The 18,177-nt window shown below is 38.0% G+C and overlaps 1 protein-coding gene across 1 annotated transcript in view; it reads right to left on the bottom strand.

Moving 5' to 3' along the window:
- Positions 1-18,163, bottom strand: part of TBC1D12 (TBC1 domain family member 12) — a 102,943-nt gene extending 84,780 nt beyond the window's left edge. The window contains exon 1 of the mRNA XM_019739845.2: positions 18,017-18,163. The gene's annotated coding sequence lies outside the window, so the exon portion shown is untranslated. The remainder of the gene's footprint in view (positions 1-18,016) is intronic.
- Between the last annotated feature and the right edge of the window lie 14 nt (positions 18,164-18,177).

Here is an 18,177-nt window from a genome sequence, read left to right on the forward strand (position 1 = left end):
AAAAAGAATAAAGATGGAAGTGGGGCAAAGACTCAAAAGTATCATTTCAGGATGCACAAAGTAGTTGTACTGCAGGAGATTAAAGTGGCACTAGTTGTGGATAAAATGAAGCAGCAAATATAGACCACTCATTTTAGAAGTATGTAAGTGAAAGAGAGGACAGAAATAGAATGGAGTTGTAATTAGAGGAAGTAGCATTATCAAGACTTTAACATTTTTTTCTTATAAACGTACATATACACAAGAATGAATATAACCTATATATGAGTGATAATATATATGTTAAAAAAGGGACATCCATGTACTTAGCACTCAATTTAAGAATCATAGAGTGTCTCTTATAGTGAGCATTTTTGAAGGCCCTAAGAAACAACTAAGTGGCATGGGCATAGTTAGCAATGAATTTATTGTTAAGATCTTTCAGAAGAAGAAATGACTTCCAGGACACAGGTGGAAAAGTTAATATAGGAACACAGAAAATATTTTCAAATCATATATCTGATAAGGGTCTAGTATCCAGAATATATAAAGAATTCATATGCCTCAACAAGAAGACAAACAACCTAATTGTAAAGTGAGTAAAAGACTTGAACAGACATTTCTTCAAAGAAGATATGCTAATAGCTGTTAATAAGCATACAAAATAATGCTCAACATCATTAGTCACTAGAGAAATGCAAATCAAAACCATAAGATAGCGTTCACACCTACTGGGATGTCTATAATCCAAAAAAGTGGAAAATAAGTGTTTCGGAGGATGCGGAGCAAGTAGAACCCTCATACATCGCTGGTAGAAATGTAAAATTCCTACCAGCAGCTGTGGGAAATGTTTGGTACACCTGCTGTGGAAAATGTTTGATGGTTCCTAAATAAGTTAAACATAGAATTACTAGAGAATCCAGCAATTTCCCTCTTAGGTATATACCTGAAAGAGTTGAAAGACATTCAAACAAAAACTTGTACGTGAATGTTCACAGCAGCACTATTCATAAAAACCAAAAGATGGAAACAACCCAAATGTCCATCAACAGAGGAATGGATAATGAAAATGTGGTATAGCCATACAATGGACTATTACTCAGACGTAAAAAGAATGAAGTACTGATATGTGCTACAAAGTGGATGAATCTCAAAAACATTATACTGAGTGAAAGAAGCTAGACACAGAAGGTCACATATTGTATAATTCCATTTATATGAACTATCCAGAATAGGCAAATTCACAGAGAAAGAACGCAGACTGGTGATTGCCAATGGCTGGGGGAAGAATATGGCATTTTCTTTTCGAGGGTGATGAACTAAATACAGGTGGTGATTTCATGACATTGTGATTGTACTAAATACCACTGAATTGTATATTTTAAATGGCTTTATGGGAATTTTACTTCAATTAAATGTTTAAGTTAACATACGAGATGTATAGCCATAAGTATAGTTATATAATGGTAAAGATGAAGGTAGCTGAGAGTCTAATCTCAATCTTTTGTCTTTTCAACCTTTTTCTCTCTGCCTAGAGAATTCATCCTTGTAATTTTTTTCCAGCTGTCAAACCTTTCCTAACTAACTTGTTAACATTCCTTTCTAGCTACCACTATTCTCCATCAATGAAATCATACCATTTTTAAAGTCCAGTTTCTCTAAGTGGTTCATTTTGTTCATCTCCTCCTCTCCCATGGTCAATAGCAGCAAAGGTTTTCATGAATCATACTGGCCCATACAACCCTACTATTTTCTCAGTGCAAACTTCAAAACTGAAACACATTTATATTTTGTGACTTTGCATACAATAATATGTATTGCGTAATACTAAATTATATTAGTGGTTTTTGTTAGTAGTTAGTGGTTTTATTTCCCACTTTGAGATAAGTTTCTATCTTATCTGATAAGTAATATCATACCTTATTTTACAAAGAAAAAATATTTATTTTCAAAGTGTAGGATATCCTTTTTGCACTGCTTAAGAATTTGACATTAAAAACTTTTGATACCATTATTACTACATTACTACAACTCTAGGCGTAAATAATATATCCTGGCACATTCCTGTAAGTCACGTGAAACTGTTATGATTAGAAAGAATATTTGCAATCTCTGCTGTAAAATATTAATTAACTTAGTTAAAATATGGAAAACTATTGGTATACTTGGATTCTTACATTTTCGAAGAAAATTTGACTTTCACAGAAGTTCTCAAAATACATACAGTTGGTCATATTCTACATGTATGACCCAATCTTCATTATTGAAGGGTGAAATATGGTACCATTATCCCACATTATTATTTTGCTACAACTGTACTTCTTAAAGGCCTCAAACAAAAGGCCTCAAAATTCCTCATATCTTTCTTTAATTCTCAACCTTTTTCTTGTTATACTGGATTTGCAAATTGCATTAAAACATGTTTTCCCTTCTACCATGTTAAATCACCAGCATCACCACCCACATACCCTTAGAGCAATGTTCCTCAAACTTAGCTACACATTAGTAACATTTAGGAAGTTTTAAAAAATGCTGGTGTGGTGGGATCGGTTAGCTCAGTTGGTTAGAGCACAGTGCTCTTAACAACAAGATTGCCGGTTCAATCCCCTCTTGGGCCACTGTAAGCTGTGCCTTCCACAACTAGATTGAAACAACTACTTGACTTGGAGCTGATGGGTCCTGGAAAAACACACTTAAAAAAAAAGTTTAAAAATTCTGGTGTCTGGGGCCCACCCAAGTCTAGTTAAGTTCAACATCCCTAGAGGAGGGGCCCTTACACTGATATTAAAAGCTGCTCAATTAATTCTCATTTGCAGCCAATGTTGAGAAATACTGTTTTACAGGTAGCTACAACCTTATCTCTCTGCTTCCCTGAAGAAGCAAGCTGCTATGAAAATTACATATTGTGCACCTCCAGATGTCACACCCTGAGAAAGATACGATGTGGCTGAGAATGTATAACTTCAACCTCATCACACAAAATCATCTGACAAACTCAAAATGAAGAAAATCCTATTTAGAAAAATGAAACGGGGGGACTTTATTCTTCAAAAAGTGCCAATATCAAAAAAGGCAAAGAAAAGCTATGAACATGTTCAGGATTAAAGAAGATTAAAACAATACGACAATTCCATGTGATATCTGCCCTTAAACTGGGTTTTGTTCTTGACAGAGAAAAGAAAAACATCCTACGAAGGACAGTATTAGATCAACAGGCACAACTGTCATATGCACAGTGGATTAAATAAAGTTCTCAATGTAAACATTGGTATTTACAATTGATAATTACTATATCAGTTCTGTAAGAAAATATTTCTACTAGGAAATGCACATTGGAGTATTTCAGATAAAGGGCCATGATATATGTAATATATCGTAAAACAATTCAGAAAAAAATGCATGCACAAATAACAGAGTAAGTGATAAAGTAAATAGGATAAAATGTTAACAGTAGGCAAATCTGGGAAAGATATATGAGTATTCCTTGTACTATTTTCATGTTTACAACTTTTTGTAAGTTTAAGGTTTTTTCAAAAAATGTTTTAAAACATGTCCATTTTCTCACCTCCCATTTACTCCATTCTAGGTTCTGTCCATAATTCTTTACTCTCAATGACTTCCCTGTTTCTAATCCAACAGAAAGTTTTCACTGTCCAACTTGCTTGATCTTCCCCCTCCGCCTTTTCTAAAAGACTGCAGTAAGATGTCAAACTTTATTGTAAACTGTTTTACAATGTAAGTATATTGTCTTCCCTTTCATTTCAAGAATGTGTTTCTGTGAATCGTAACACCACTGATTAAACACCCCCACTCGGCAGACAGTGGAGGTAGGCCATGGTTTTCTCACATAGGTCTGATTTCTAATAAACTTCATGAAAAGAGAAATCAAATTAAACCAATCCACACACGCACACAGGAGCTCAAGTTGCTGACAAGAGTTGCACCAGAAGCCCCTCACCAAGAACCAAGCCCTTCAGAGCTGCCAATGTTTCAGGGTAAAACAGAGTTCTCCCCTCCTAGTTAGAAGTGTGTGAAACTTCTAAAAGCCAGCCCTACACCCTATAAAGTGGTTGCTTTGGCTGATGGGATCTTTCAACAGCGTTTATACTGATCACTCCCTCCATTTTGAAGCATTCTTTCCCCTTTTAAAAGAAACACCACTTTTCCTTAGTTTTCATTACTTTATTGTCACCATACTCTCTCAGTTTTCCTCCTACTTCTTTGGCTAATACTTCTCAGTTTCCTCAGGCAAAGGGGGATCTCTTTCTCCTTAACTGAAATTTCCTAATGAAATAGTTCTGAACCCTCTTCTCTTCTCACTCAACACTCTTTACCCCAGGCAATCTCTTCAATTCTCATGATTTAGATGATCACCTATAAACTGATGACTCCAGAATTTGTATCTACAGCTGCTGCATTATACTCCAAATGCCTTCTTGATATTTCCATATGGATATTTCTAAGCATCATAAATATAACATGACTAAAATGAGTTTCTCCTAGTTTTCTTCCAACATTCTCCATCTTTATACAAACCACCACCAGCTACTCAGTTTCTCCCGATCTTATATGCTGTGTACCCAACATCTCTGTTTGCTGGTTTCAAAGTCACCTCAAACTCAATATGTCCAAGTCCAAACTCATAACTGCCTCTTCCAAATCTGTTCCTGTCATAATATTCCATACCTCACTGAATGGCAGATGGTATATCCCATTGCACAAACTTAAAACCCAAGAGTCATCCTTAATACTTCCCTTTTCCTTATCCAATTAGCCAAGTGCAGTGGGTTGAGTTGTGTCCCTCAAAAACATGTGTCCAAGTCCTAACTCGTAGTACCTGTAAATGTTACTTTATTTAGATAAGGGTCTCTGCAGATGTAATTAAAACTCTCAAAATGAGATCATCTTGGATTAGACGTACTCCCTCTCCTCAAAGAGCTACTAAATAGATGTGGCAATGTCCTTATAAAAGACAGAAAAGGAGAAGACACACAGAGACACAGGGAAATGCATGCGAAGATGAGGGTAGACAGTGGGGTGATGTGTCTACAAGCAAAGGAACATAAAGGCTTGGTGACAGCCACCATAAGTTTAAAGAGAGGCATGAAGTAAATTCCCCCGCAAAGTCTTCAGAAGAAAGTAATTTTGCCAATACCTTGATTTCAGACGTCTAGTCTCCAAACTTATAAGAGAACAAGTTCCTGTTGTTTTGAGCTACCAAGTTTGTGGTACTTAGTTATCACCGCCCTAGGAAGTTGATATACCAAGTAGTTTCTAAAGTCTGTTTCACTTCCTATCTTTCTTTTTAATTATATAATACAACATTATCAACTGTAGTCACCATCTTTTACCTTAGATCCTCTGAAATTAGATAGCTAAAAGATCCTTACAAACTTTCAGCTGTGAGGTGAATAAGGTCTGAGGATCTCATGTAAATGTCTTTCACATTTATTCACGTCACACTATATCCACCCACCCAGACTAAGTTACCATCATCTCATTCCTGGGTGACAGAATTAACCTCCAACTGGTCTCCCCACATTCACTTGAGGCCACATCCAAACAATCCTCCATGCTGCAGTTAAATACGTTTTTATAAACACAAATCTGATGTCATTGCCCTGCTGTTTTAGTCATCATCATATTAACCTTTCAGACTTTTAAGAGAAACACGTTCTCCTTTGTTTTCATTACTATATTGTTTCCATTTTTGGCTGTTTCTTCCAAGTAATCTTCGGGAGGGTTCTTCTTCCTTAATCAAAATGTAGTAGCTTCCTATTTTCTTAAGGTCAGAGACAAAAATCTTTTTTCATGACCTACAAAGCTCTTCATGGTTTGTCTACCCGTCTAACCTCCTCTCCCACTTCTCTCCCAAACTCCCTTCTGCAAGCTTCTCTTTCTAGGATGTTCTCCATGATGATCTGGGTCTTTGTTATACTGACTTTTATCTTCATCTCCAGCCTTATCTCATGTTTATCTTCTTCTCACTTAATATGTTTCAGACACATTGCCCTTTTCTCTGCTTCTAAAACTATGTGCTAAGCCCTGTCTCTCTAAGTGTCTTCATGCATGTTGGTCTTCTTGCCTACAGGGCTTTTCCCCACCTTGTCAACCTGGCTAACGCCTACTCTTTCTTCAGGTCTCAGTTTAACGTTACCTCCTCTGACCTCCCCTCCAACTGCTTAGGCTCTAGTTACATGCTTTCATGCACCGTTTTTCTTTGCAGTCAGTATCACACCTATAATTTTATGGGGTTTTTTTTTACTGACATTTGTACACACACACACTACAATGCAAGCTCTGTGAGGAGAGTATGTCAGTTTTGTTCATCTTAGCAATAGTATCTAGCACAATGTCAAGCACATAGCATCTGTTCAATAAACATTTATTAAAGCAATACATGTATAAATGGATGAATAATAAACTATCAACATATGTGTCTAATCCTCAGGAAATTCCAACTCAATAGATTAGTCATCTCTATAATCCTCAAGACTGTGATTCAGAAACTGCCTGATGCTGATTCCTATTTATACTTTTGGACACATGCAATTTCATAATCTATGGATAAATGTTTAGCCTAAAGATGATTTATTTTGTATGAGTATGCACTAGTGAAACCTAAAATAAGCATAGGTTGTCCTCAACCTGATCTGAAAGCTGTGAGTCTTTGATGATGAACTTACTAAACAAAAATGTGGTCAATAAATCCATCTGAAAATTGGTTGACAAGACGTGGAATAAATTGGTATCAAAATCCAAAAGAAAGTTCGGTAAAACAATGGGAATGAACAATCTTCTGTGGGACTATGCGACTCGGATTGCTATAGAAATCATCTTCAACTTCCACAAATGGTTTAAATTCCATGCATGCCTGGTAAAGTCTCAGCTGGTAAAAGAGGGTGACTAGAACTAAGTTTGTGGATGAGAGTTAGACACAAGTATTGAAAGGATGAGTATCGCAGATTAACTCAGCAGGGTGAGATATGTGTGGGAAATGAATGACAGTAAGATCACAAAGCAGGTGTTGTTTGGTAAGCCACAGCAGGACAGCCACAAACCAAGAGACAGATGAAATGCTTTAGAAATGCACACTGGTCCTTTGGGGAAGCAAACTCATGCCAAATGTCAAGAGGCACTGTAATGCTACTCCTGGGAATCCATCATAGGAAGTCATTCAAAAGAATAAAATAAAAGCTATATGAAGATGCTTACAGCAAAATGTTTAACAGTTAAAAATTAGAAATTACCCCAATTGCCAATATTATGAGAAGTGTAGGAAAAAGTAGGTCTATCAAATATTTCTATAGAAATATTACGAAGATAATTAAGTAATAAAAATGCAGAAATATGGGGAAATTTTACAAATAATGTTAAACAAAAGTTAGACATACACAACTGCATAGTATCATAATTACAATGATGTATAAACTGTATATTAAGCTGGATAAAGGTCAAAAAGGGTAGACATAAAAAGAGAACATGGAATTTTTTTGGAGTTTTCCTTTTTTTATGATATTTTTAAAAGTGATTAAATGGTAACTCTTTAAAAAAATGTTCAGAAATGCATTTCCAAATACCCGCTGTAGGTATAAATTGTGAAGAACAAGAGTTGCAAATATATATATTTTTTTTATGCTGTGGGAGGGTATTCAGCTACATTTGGAGGAAAAAGCATCTCTAAGCCTACATTTAAAAACTATAGACAGACTGGCAAAAACAATGACAGGTTCTGCAAATAGTTGCTACTGTTATAATCAAGTGATAGTTTTTACATCAATTCAGTATAAGGAGGACTAAAGTTGTTAAGTGTTAGCCTGTTCAGAAACGTTTGGGGCCAGACTTGAAGTAGGTTAAATATATATTCCCCCAGTGATTACAAAATTATAACAGGAAGCCATTTTGCAGAACAGAATATAGAAAAAATTTCAAAGCCACAATCCCATCACCCAACAATAATCAATTTTAACATTAGTTGGATATTAATTGAATACTTTTACACATGATTTAATTTGCTGTGTTGTTTCCCATTCTGTGGATGAAATAAAGTATATTTAGCCATTCCCATTATTGGACATTTTGATGGTTTCCAACTGTTTACTATTACAAACACTGTTGCAGTTTAATTCCTTATATATAAATATTTGTACATATCTTTGGTTATTTGCTCAGGAAAATTTATTAGAAATGGAATTTATAGGGGAAATGATATAAACATACATTTTAAGTTTTTAGTAGATTGGAAGGCAAAGATTTTGCATTGCTTTATATGTTTTCTTTCTATGTCCAATTAAATCTCCTTCCTATCCATTAAATTCTCATCCATCCTCCAAAACCCAGCATTAAGCTCTATTTTCCAAGACAATTCCAGTGAGTCCTACAATGCTCACTGATCTCCCACATCTTTTTTTGTTGTTGTTCATTTTGAAATAATTTGAGACTTACAAAAATTTGCAAAAGCAGTACAAAGTATTTCCATATGCTCTTCAGATTCCCCAAAAATTAACATCCAACATAACCACAATGCAACTATCAAAATAATGAAATTAACATTGCCATATTACTATTATATTCAAACTTTTCATTTTGCCCCACTAACGTCCTTGATCTGGTGCAAGATCAAACATCCCTTTCAGTTTTCATTCTCCTTCTCCCCCTTCAGTGCAGGACAGTTTCTCAGTCTTTGTCTTTCATGACCTCAGGCCAGCTTCATGGGCATGCTACCTGTCCAGTTGCACAGGGCCCTGCACCATTGCTCTAATGCTCTACCGTTGCCATTTTGAAATTTTTAATCATTTTTGAAGAAGGAACCTCACATTTGAATTTGAACTGGTCTCTGTAAATTATGTAGCTGATCCTGAATGACACAACACTTTTGAAGCCGATTGGTCAATTATTATGTGAGATGTCCCTTAATTTAAGTTGGTCTAATTGTTTCCTCGCAATTAAATTCCGGAATTGTACTTTCGGTAAGAATGCCACAAAAGTGATGTTGGGCCCTCCTCAATGCATTGGATCAGGAAGCTCATAATGTTGGTTTATTCTGATACTGGGGAGACTAACTTTAATAACTTAAGTCAAGATGATGCCTGCTAGGTTTCTGCACTGTAAAGTTGATATTTTGTCCTTTGACACATATTTTCAAATTGCTCTCAAGAAAGATTGTACAATTTTACATTTCCCATTGTGTGAAAGTGCCCATCTGCTTGAACCCTCACCAAAGATAGATTATACCATTTTAAAGATTTCCCAATTTTATATGAATAGAAGGACTTCTCTTAACTATTTCAAATTGTTTGACTATTAATGAAACTGAACCCCACTCCACCCTGTTCCCATATTACTTAGCCATTTATATTTCCTCATTGGAGAATCAGTCGAGAGTTTCTTTGGTTCAACCTGCTTTCAGTCCACCTTAGTGACTAGATAATCCTAAAAATATTTGGAATTGAACATGAACCATGAAGAAGTGTACAAATTGTGGGCTAAGAGATAATTTTACAGTACTTTAAATGTTTAGGAAAAGACAGCAGAAACCTCCTTTAGAAGACGGTGATTACCGTTAGCAGATGACTGTGCTGTGAATCTGGTGAACTGGCTCTGGATCTCGGCTATGGGGGAGAACAGAACCCTGGTGGGTTGCTCACAACGGGTTTGTGAAGTATAAAAGGGGACAGGGAGTAAGTCACCAATTAATATTTGTTGAATAAGTGAATTAATAAAAGGATAAATCAATGAACTGAGAAGAATAAAGATAGGAAAAGAGCAGAAGGGCTGTGCAAATAGCCACAAGGTTTTGAAAGTACTTGCCAAAAGAAGCAGAGAATGTATTTAAGTTTAGCACCCCTTTTACATGCCAGGTGCCATATTTAGCTTAGCTTACTCAAAGGTAGGTGTTCCTATCCCCATTTTAAAAATTAGTAAAAACGAAGTCTTTCTGTCCTCAACATTTGTCCTTTTCCCCATATGCTATTTAGGATGTGGGGATTCAGAGAAGTAGGATAGGGAGACTCACTAAGAATGCTGACTAGAAGGAACGGAAAGAAGAGAGAGAAAACAAGGGTTTAGCAGAATGCAGGGGGATACTAACTAAACAAAAAAGGGAAGTGGTTACCAAAACAGAACTTTTGATTTAAAGCCAAAAGTGACCTACAGGAAACAGCTCACCCTTGGTATGGAGAGTAAGAATAGGCTGAACTAGTGTTGAATAGTGTAATCTTATAATTAAAAATCTAGATGTATGTGTCTTATACTCAACTACCTTTAGGGACCAACTAGGCTGATTGATATTAGACAACAGGAAGTGGGGGGGGGTATGGGTAATTGGAGAGTGCATACTAAGTATATAGTCCACCAAACAGCATTCAAAAATCAATTAAAAATAATATCACACACACACACGCACACTATTTTAACCAAACAACTGGTAGAGGTTGGCCCACAAGTCTCCAGTTTGTGCCCCAGTGACTGCTCTAAATTCTAGAGAAAAAAGCTGACCATGTCAAAGAAACTGGTAACAAAACACCCATAAGAACTATGGTACATGAGTCTATACTTACTATAAGATTCATCTTAACTCATCAGTTAAATTTAATTCAACAAACCAGTAAATATTTATTGACCATTTGTAGATAAAAAATGACTTAGGTGTCAGGCGTTACAAGATGGAATAAGTCACTATCTCTGTACTTTGGTATTTAGTTCTCAGTTTAGGTCCTACAAAGTTTTATGAATGAGTAGTCACACAGGTTACAAAATAACCTTTCTCTTCTGCTCAGCAGGAAATCAGTTCCTCAAAGCTCTCCATGATTTAAATCTCACCTTCATGCCCATTTAGCTTTAAACCTATCATATAGTCCTATAATGTCCTGTATTCTAAAATTGTTTTTTTTGTCTACCTACATAAAAATGGGATTTACTTAGTTCTGTGTGATAGGAAAATAATTCATGTTTGAATTCCAGTGCATACTCAGATCTAAAGATGCTCAATAAAGGTCCGTTGAACCTAACACTGATGGTTTTTAAGTATGTTCACAAATTCTATGATACTCCTCCCTTCAAAAAGTGAACTCTGATTCCCGTATCAGTGAGTGTGGTCTCAATTGAGTAACGTACTTTTAACAAATTGAATAGCGGAAGTGGTGGCTTCCAAGACTAGATCTTAAAAAGCACGAGAGTGTTCCCCTTGCTCTCTCGGATAACTTGCTCTAGGGGAAGCCAGCTGCTGTGTCATGAAGACTCCAGCTGCTATGGAGAGACTCACATAGTGAGAAACTGAAGCATCCTGCCAACAGCCAGCAAGGCACTGAAGCCTCTGGCCAAGACCCCTTGAGTGAGCCATGTTACAAGTTGATTCTTGGGTCCTAGTAAAATCTTGATGAGCACAGCCTTGTCCAACAGCTAGACTGCAACTTCCAGGATGAGAACCATCCTGCTAACCCGTTCCTAAATTCTAGAGCCACAGAAACTGTGTGAAATAATAAACGTTTATTATTGTTTTAAGTTGTTAAGTTTTAGGGTAATTTGTAGAGCAGACATAGATAACTCATATGGCCCTGAAACTATCATTACATTATGATACACAGACACACACACACGTATTATTATATTTAAAAGCTAGCTGTTTTGGAGCCTGGCTCTTTCACTTATACCCTTCCCCTCCTCCACTTCCTGTTCTTGCCACCTCCAGAAGCCACCAATTCCCTTTTCTCCCCCTGGATGTTAAAAAGTCCTAAATAGAATATTAAAAAGTCCTTTTGCTCCTAATGGACCCAAAGAAGAGATTCCTTAGGGGCGGATCTTTATTTTCTTTCTAGAGTGACAGATGTAGGAGGAAATATTTTGGATCATCCCAACCTCTCATTGATCTATTCATAGATATCTACTTATTTCACTTATGTATCCATTTATTCACCCAAATGGATTTTAACTCTGATCAGCAGCATCACTTTGGAAAATGAAGGAAAACAGTTAGAAGCATAAATGGCACCTAAGCAGGTCTTCGGAGTGTATGTGGATAAGCCCATGAGTGGAAGTATTTCCACACTTGTAACCAGAGGAAGGACTCGAGATTTGGTGATAGGTGGAGTAGAGAACATCAGACTAAGCAGGGACAGTATTGTGCAGGTGTGAGAACAACACACACACGTCTTCAATGTTAGTTTCATTCTAGCCTCTTCCCTGCTCAGCTACACTTCCCCCACAGCTTTAGGGTAGAGGCCTAGAGACAATGTGTCTTTGTTTTACAGAACACTCTTTCAGAGAGCTCCTAGCAGAGTCTGGTACAGAGAGGAAAGAGAGTGAGGAACCATTGCTGCCAAAGGGACGGTCAGAAACTGTACATGACTTTGTGCATGGAATCTACTTCCCCTTCCCTAAAGATTTCGGGAAGCAATGAATTAAAAAAACAAAACAAAAAAAGCTTTGAAAAGCTAATGCAAGTAAAGAAAGAGGAAATTTCATGTCTTAGAAGTTTAGTTGATCAACAATAATCTTAAGTGGAAAAGAACATATATCACAACCTTAGGAAAAATTCCTCTGTAATTTTTTCCTGATCTATAATACTGCAGATTAGGAAAAGGGCTTCAGGCATTTGATCCCTTTTGATGAAAACCACTCCCACTGGTGGGACTGACAACTTACATTTCCCACCTGGTGTAAACACAGACTTTGCTGCACTATAATATCTAATCCTCAGATTCATTAACTTTAAAATGGAGCTAATATTTATCTAAATTATTGAGGATAAAATGAAATAATTTGTATGTAGGGAACTATTAAAAGTGTTTAATAACAAAAGAACAAGACAAACGGGGCTGGCCAGGTGGCTCGTGGGTCAGAGCTCCATGCTCCTAACTCCAAAGGCTGCTGGTTCGATTCCCACATGGGCCAGTGGGCTCTCAACCACAAGGTTGCCAGTTCAATTCCTCGAGTCCCGCAAGGGATGGTGGGCCGCGCCCCCTGCAACTAAGATTGAACACGGCACCTTGAGCCGAGCTGCCGCTGAGCTCCCGGATGGCTCAGTTGGTTGGCATGCGTCCTCTCAACCACAAGGTTGCCAGTTCGACTCCCGCAAGGGATGGTGGGCTGCGCCCCCTGCAACTAGCAACGGCAACTGGACCTGGAGCTGAGCTGCGCCCTCCACAAATAAGACTGAAAGGACAACAACTTGAAGCTGAATGGCACCCTCCACACTAAGATTGAAGGGACAACTTGACTTGGAAAAAAGTCCTGGAAGTATACACTGTTCCCCAATAAAGTCCTGTTGCCCTTCCCCAATAAAATCTTTAAAAAACGAAAAAAAGAACAAGATAAACAACTGAAAGAACAAAAACTCATAGACATAGACAATAGTTTAGGGGTTACCAGAGGGTAAGGGGGGAGAAGGGAGGAGGGCTCTAGAAGAGGGTAAATGGGGTCTAGTATATGGTGATAGAAGAGAACTGACTCTGGGTGGTGAACACACAACGTGAGCTATAGATAATGTATTACAGAATTGTACACCTGAAATCTATGTAACTTTACTAACAATTGTTGCCCCAATAAACTTTAATTTAAAGAAAAAAAAGTGTTTAGTAAGTGATAACTGTCTTACATTGGGGTCCCCCAAATTTGACCGAGTCAAGGTGTTATGGGTTGAATTATTTACCCTCCCAGAAGATGTTAAAATCCTAACCCTCAGTACCTATGAATGTGACCTTAATTGGAAATAGGGTCTTTGTAGCTGTCATCAAGTTGAGATGAGGTCATTAGAGTGGGCGCTTATTCAAATATAACTAATGCCCTTACATGAGAGGAAGATGGCCCTGTCAAGACAAAGAGACACAGGGAAAATGCCATGTAAAGATGGAAGCGGAGACTGGAGTGATGCATCTACAAGCTAAAGAATGCCAATTGCCAGCCATTACCAGAAGCTAGGAGAGAAACATGGAACAGATACTCCTTCATAGCCCTAAAAAGGAATCAAATTGACCAACACTTTTATTTCTAACTTCTAACCTCCAGAACTGTGAGAGAATAAATTCCTATTGTAAGTCATGCAATTTGTGGCCCATTGTTATGGCAGCTCCAGGAAACTAATACATGAAGATATCAGTACAAGTGGTTCATTTTGAAGGAGTCCAGGAACCAGATTTCAGGATGGAGAAGTGAGACTTTCAAAAGAAGGACAGCAATAGGGTGGGCTGATGAGTCCTGTAAGATACCTCTGCAGGTGGGGCTCAAGCCTTTTGTGAACCTCCAGGAGACAATACAGAATGTACCTCTGAGTTGTCCCACCTGTGAGAAGTGAGAACATTGGTATACTTGTTAGTATGAATATTGGTGTATTCGTTTTCTATGGTTGCTGTAACACATGACCACAAATGTGGTGCTGAACAACAACAGAAATTTATTCCCTCAAAGATCTAGAGGTCAGAAATTGAAAATCATTATCACTGGAATGATGCTGTCAGCAGGGCCTAGCTCCCTCCAGAGGCTGTAGGGGGGAATCTGTTCCTTGCCTTTTCCCCTTCTGGTGGCTACTGGCATTTCTTGATTTCTGGCTATTGCACCACAATCAGCTTTTGTGGTCACACTGCCTCTTCCTCTTCTGTCTGTGTGAAATCTCCCTCTGCTTATCTCTTATAAGGACATATATGATTGTCTTTAGGGGTCCCCTGGATAGTCCAGGATAATCTCCCCATTTCAAGATCCTTAATCATAATCATACCTTTGGCTACATAAGGTAATATTCACAGGTCTCAGGGATCAGGACCTTGTGCCTTTGGAAGACATTTTTCGATCTACAATAATTGGTATATTTATCCTTCAACTTCCAATTGTAATTGGTTAAAGGGTGCTCTCAGGGGTGAAAATTCCTTAGTATTTTTGGCCTGCCCTGCAGGGGTCGAGAAAAATTTCTCAAGTTAAAAGTTGCTGGGGCTGGCCCAGTGGCTCAGGCGGTTAGAGCTCCGTGCTCCTAATTCAACTCCTCGACTCCTGCATGGGCTGTGCCCCCTGCAACTAACAACGGCAACTGGACTTGTAGCTGAACTGCGCCCTCCACAACTAAGATTAAAAGAACAACAACTTGACTTGGAAAAAGTCCTGGATATACACACTGTTCCCTAATAAAGAGCTGTTCCCTTTAACCAATAAAATCTTAAAAAAAAAAAAAAAGTTGCAGGCACTTGTAGAGGACTTTTTTGGGCATGTATGGAATGGGGAGTCCTCAGAGGATGGTCAATGGGACACCAATAACATCTGCTATATTATTATTTTTATTAGAGTTTTGTTAACAATTTTAATAATTACTCATTAGTTATAATTATTAGCTATTTTAACCTAATTCCCTTATGGACTGTGATATAAATTACACTACCTGTGTGACTTTGCTTAGAAAATATTATCCCACCTATTTGAACTTGATCCTTTCTTTCTACAAGGGTACCTTTAAGTATACATGGCTCTATCATTTCCTCCAAAGCATCTTTTGTTTATCTTTTTTGTTTCTAGCACCTATGAGATCTCTTTTGTTAATCTCTATTTGGCCATGCATAATTATCTTTCTCAACTCTGTATATTTTTCTCAACTGTATTTTAACATTGTCAATGGTAGAGACCATGAGATATATTTTCAAATTCTTGATGTTGTGATTTTGGAGATTTACATTTATAATCTGGCACCACTTAATAATTTTTCATAAGGAAATATAAAACATCTATTTCGAGCCTATTATGCACTTTTAGTTTCTTCAAGTTCCTTTGATATAACATAAATTATCTGTGGGACTGTAACATTAGAAACTTTATTGTCCCATGTCTACTTAGTGACAGTTTCAAACCTGTCTGTTTATAGAAAATGGAAGAACTGTAATATGTGAGTGACCAAGAAAGCCCTGGCTTATTTCCAAAGATCTATGGAATATTGGGATCTAGCTGTTGGTAAATGAATGAAATAGGGACTGTTGGAAGAGGCACAAGTGAAAAAAATAGTTTGGTTTTGGACAATAGTCTGGTCAAGTTCTGTGGTTATCATGCGATATCCAGGAGGCAGATGGCTACAAGACTGAGTTTTGAGGGAGAGGTATGGACTGGACAAAAGATTTGGGAATCTCTTTGCAATAGGAAGATGGGTGAGATCACACTGGAAGAGCAAGTAGAATGAGAAATAGAAAACTGGGCCACGTGTAGAAACCTGAGAGTCAACAAATACTGAAGAGGCAAAAGGAAGAAGGAATGGAGGTAGGAGAACCTGGGGAAGACGCTGTTAGGAGAGCCAAGAGAATTGAAATGCTAATTGAGAAAGGAGAAATGCAGCAGAGATCTAGTTTAAAAAAGACAGGAAGGAAAAGAATTGACATCATTCACGGTGAACACTTATAAAAAATTCACAACTTGGAGGTTCTTGATGAACTTCATGAGAGCAGTTCCAGTGGGATGTTACAGGCAGAGCCAACTGGGTTAACAGGCCCCTCAAAAGAGCTCACAGGAATCTCTGGGTACAATCTCTGTGAAGTTAGTTCGGGGTAGCGCAGTGACTCCTCTCAGCCCAACTGTCCAGGAAAGGTCTGGAGGATCCAAGAGGATCTAGAGCCCAAACTGAGCTTAGCAGTGGATTGAGCGGGAAATGACACAAAACTGACAAACCAGTAAGATTATATTAATAAACTTCCATTTTAAAGTTTGCAATCAAATAATAGATTGCTCAGATTCAAGATGGGAGAGATTTAGCTTGGCAACAACTGCTTAAAAATGATCCAAAGATTTTTGTTGATTATAAATTTAAAATGGGCCAAAAGTATGACTTAATTCCCCAAGAAGCTAGCACAGGATTGGGCTGTGATAATACAGAAATGGAGACACCAGGAGAATATTAATTTTATTGGAAGGACAAGCAGGGAAGGAGGAAAATAGAACAGCAATTAAAAGGAGCTGTCTAGTCATTAGAAAAAAATTTAAGGATGGAAGATATTTGAATACGTTTATAGGCCAAGGGGAAGGATCCATTAGGGAGGGAAAGGACACAGGAGAGACACAGAAGTCTGATGAAGCTTGAAGTTGGTTGCAAACTGAAATGTGGATGCCTCATCCTTGGAGACAGGAGGGAAGGCTGAAAGACGGGCGTGACTAAGGATAAGTTGCTGTTAGGAAAGGAATTCGGACACTTGGGAAGAGCACAGGCAAACGTTTTCAGTTTGCTTGATGAAGTAATACTCCAGGGGGACAGGCTTTGCTGTTTCTGAGTGTGTGAGGAGGGGGTGGGGTGAATTGGGAACGCTGAAAGGAAGGGAAAGAATTCCAGATAGAATGGGATTCTTGGTCTTTGAAGTGGGATCCAGAAATTGGGAGGTTTCTTCTCAGTATAAAACCAACACCCACAGGAAGCTCAGAATCTTTTGAGCCTCTACTGGCTTTTCCCATGTGGCTCAGGACTGCCAGGCCGGACTGAGAGTCAGTCATGTGCTCAAGAATCATGGACTTTAAATTAAAACAAAAATAAACAAACAAACAAAAAAACCGGAAGTGGAATTCTTACATTTATTCATGAAAAAAGTCTTTGAGAGACAATCATTTAAAAAAACATATTCTTGCAATGCATAAATCTTCCCGTTAAAATTCCGGGGAATTACTAAGCAGGCAGTACAATTTACACAAAGGTAAAATAGTTGTAAAATATTGACATGCAGATGAATTTCACTGATGTAACTCTTTATCAGACAATGGTTACTAAGGCAAAAAGTGTTTCAAAATAAAACATCAAGAACCACAGACTTTTGAGTGCCGGAGGGTCACGAGAAATCATTCGGCATTTCACAAACAGGGCCAGGCAAGGAGCGGGCATTACACAAATGGAATAAGATTTCTCTGCTCTCAAGACTTTACGGAAGGACAACAGACTACAAAAATCAGTCTTTATAACAGAAAGATAAGCTACGTGAGGAGAGGCACAAAACGCAGTGAAGTTATTGAAAAAAACTAAGTCCCTCCATTCTGAGAGAAGGAGCCCCATTTCCCACTTTCAAAGAAATTCGGGAAAGGTCAAAGATTAAAATACCTTATAAAGTACCGCCCCAGGCCAAGTGCCTTTTGGCCCACGTTGTTCTGGGCTCGGCGCACGTCCAAACTCGTGCACGCCCGAGGGAGGCCGGCCCAGAGGCGCGCGAGTCTCACCGGGGAGAAGGCGCGCTCCCGAGCCTGTCTACGGAAGTCCCGCCC

This window comes from Rhinolophus sinicus, linkage group LG07, assembly GCF_036562045.2.
Source record: "Rhinolophus sinicus isolate RSC01 linkage group LG07, ASM3656204v1, whole genome shotgun sequence".
Taxonomy (NCBI): Eukaryota; Metazoa; Chordata; class Mammalia; order Chiroptera; family Rhinolophidae; genus Rhinolophus; species Rhinolophus sinicus.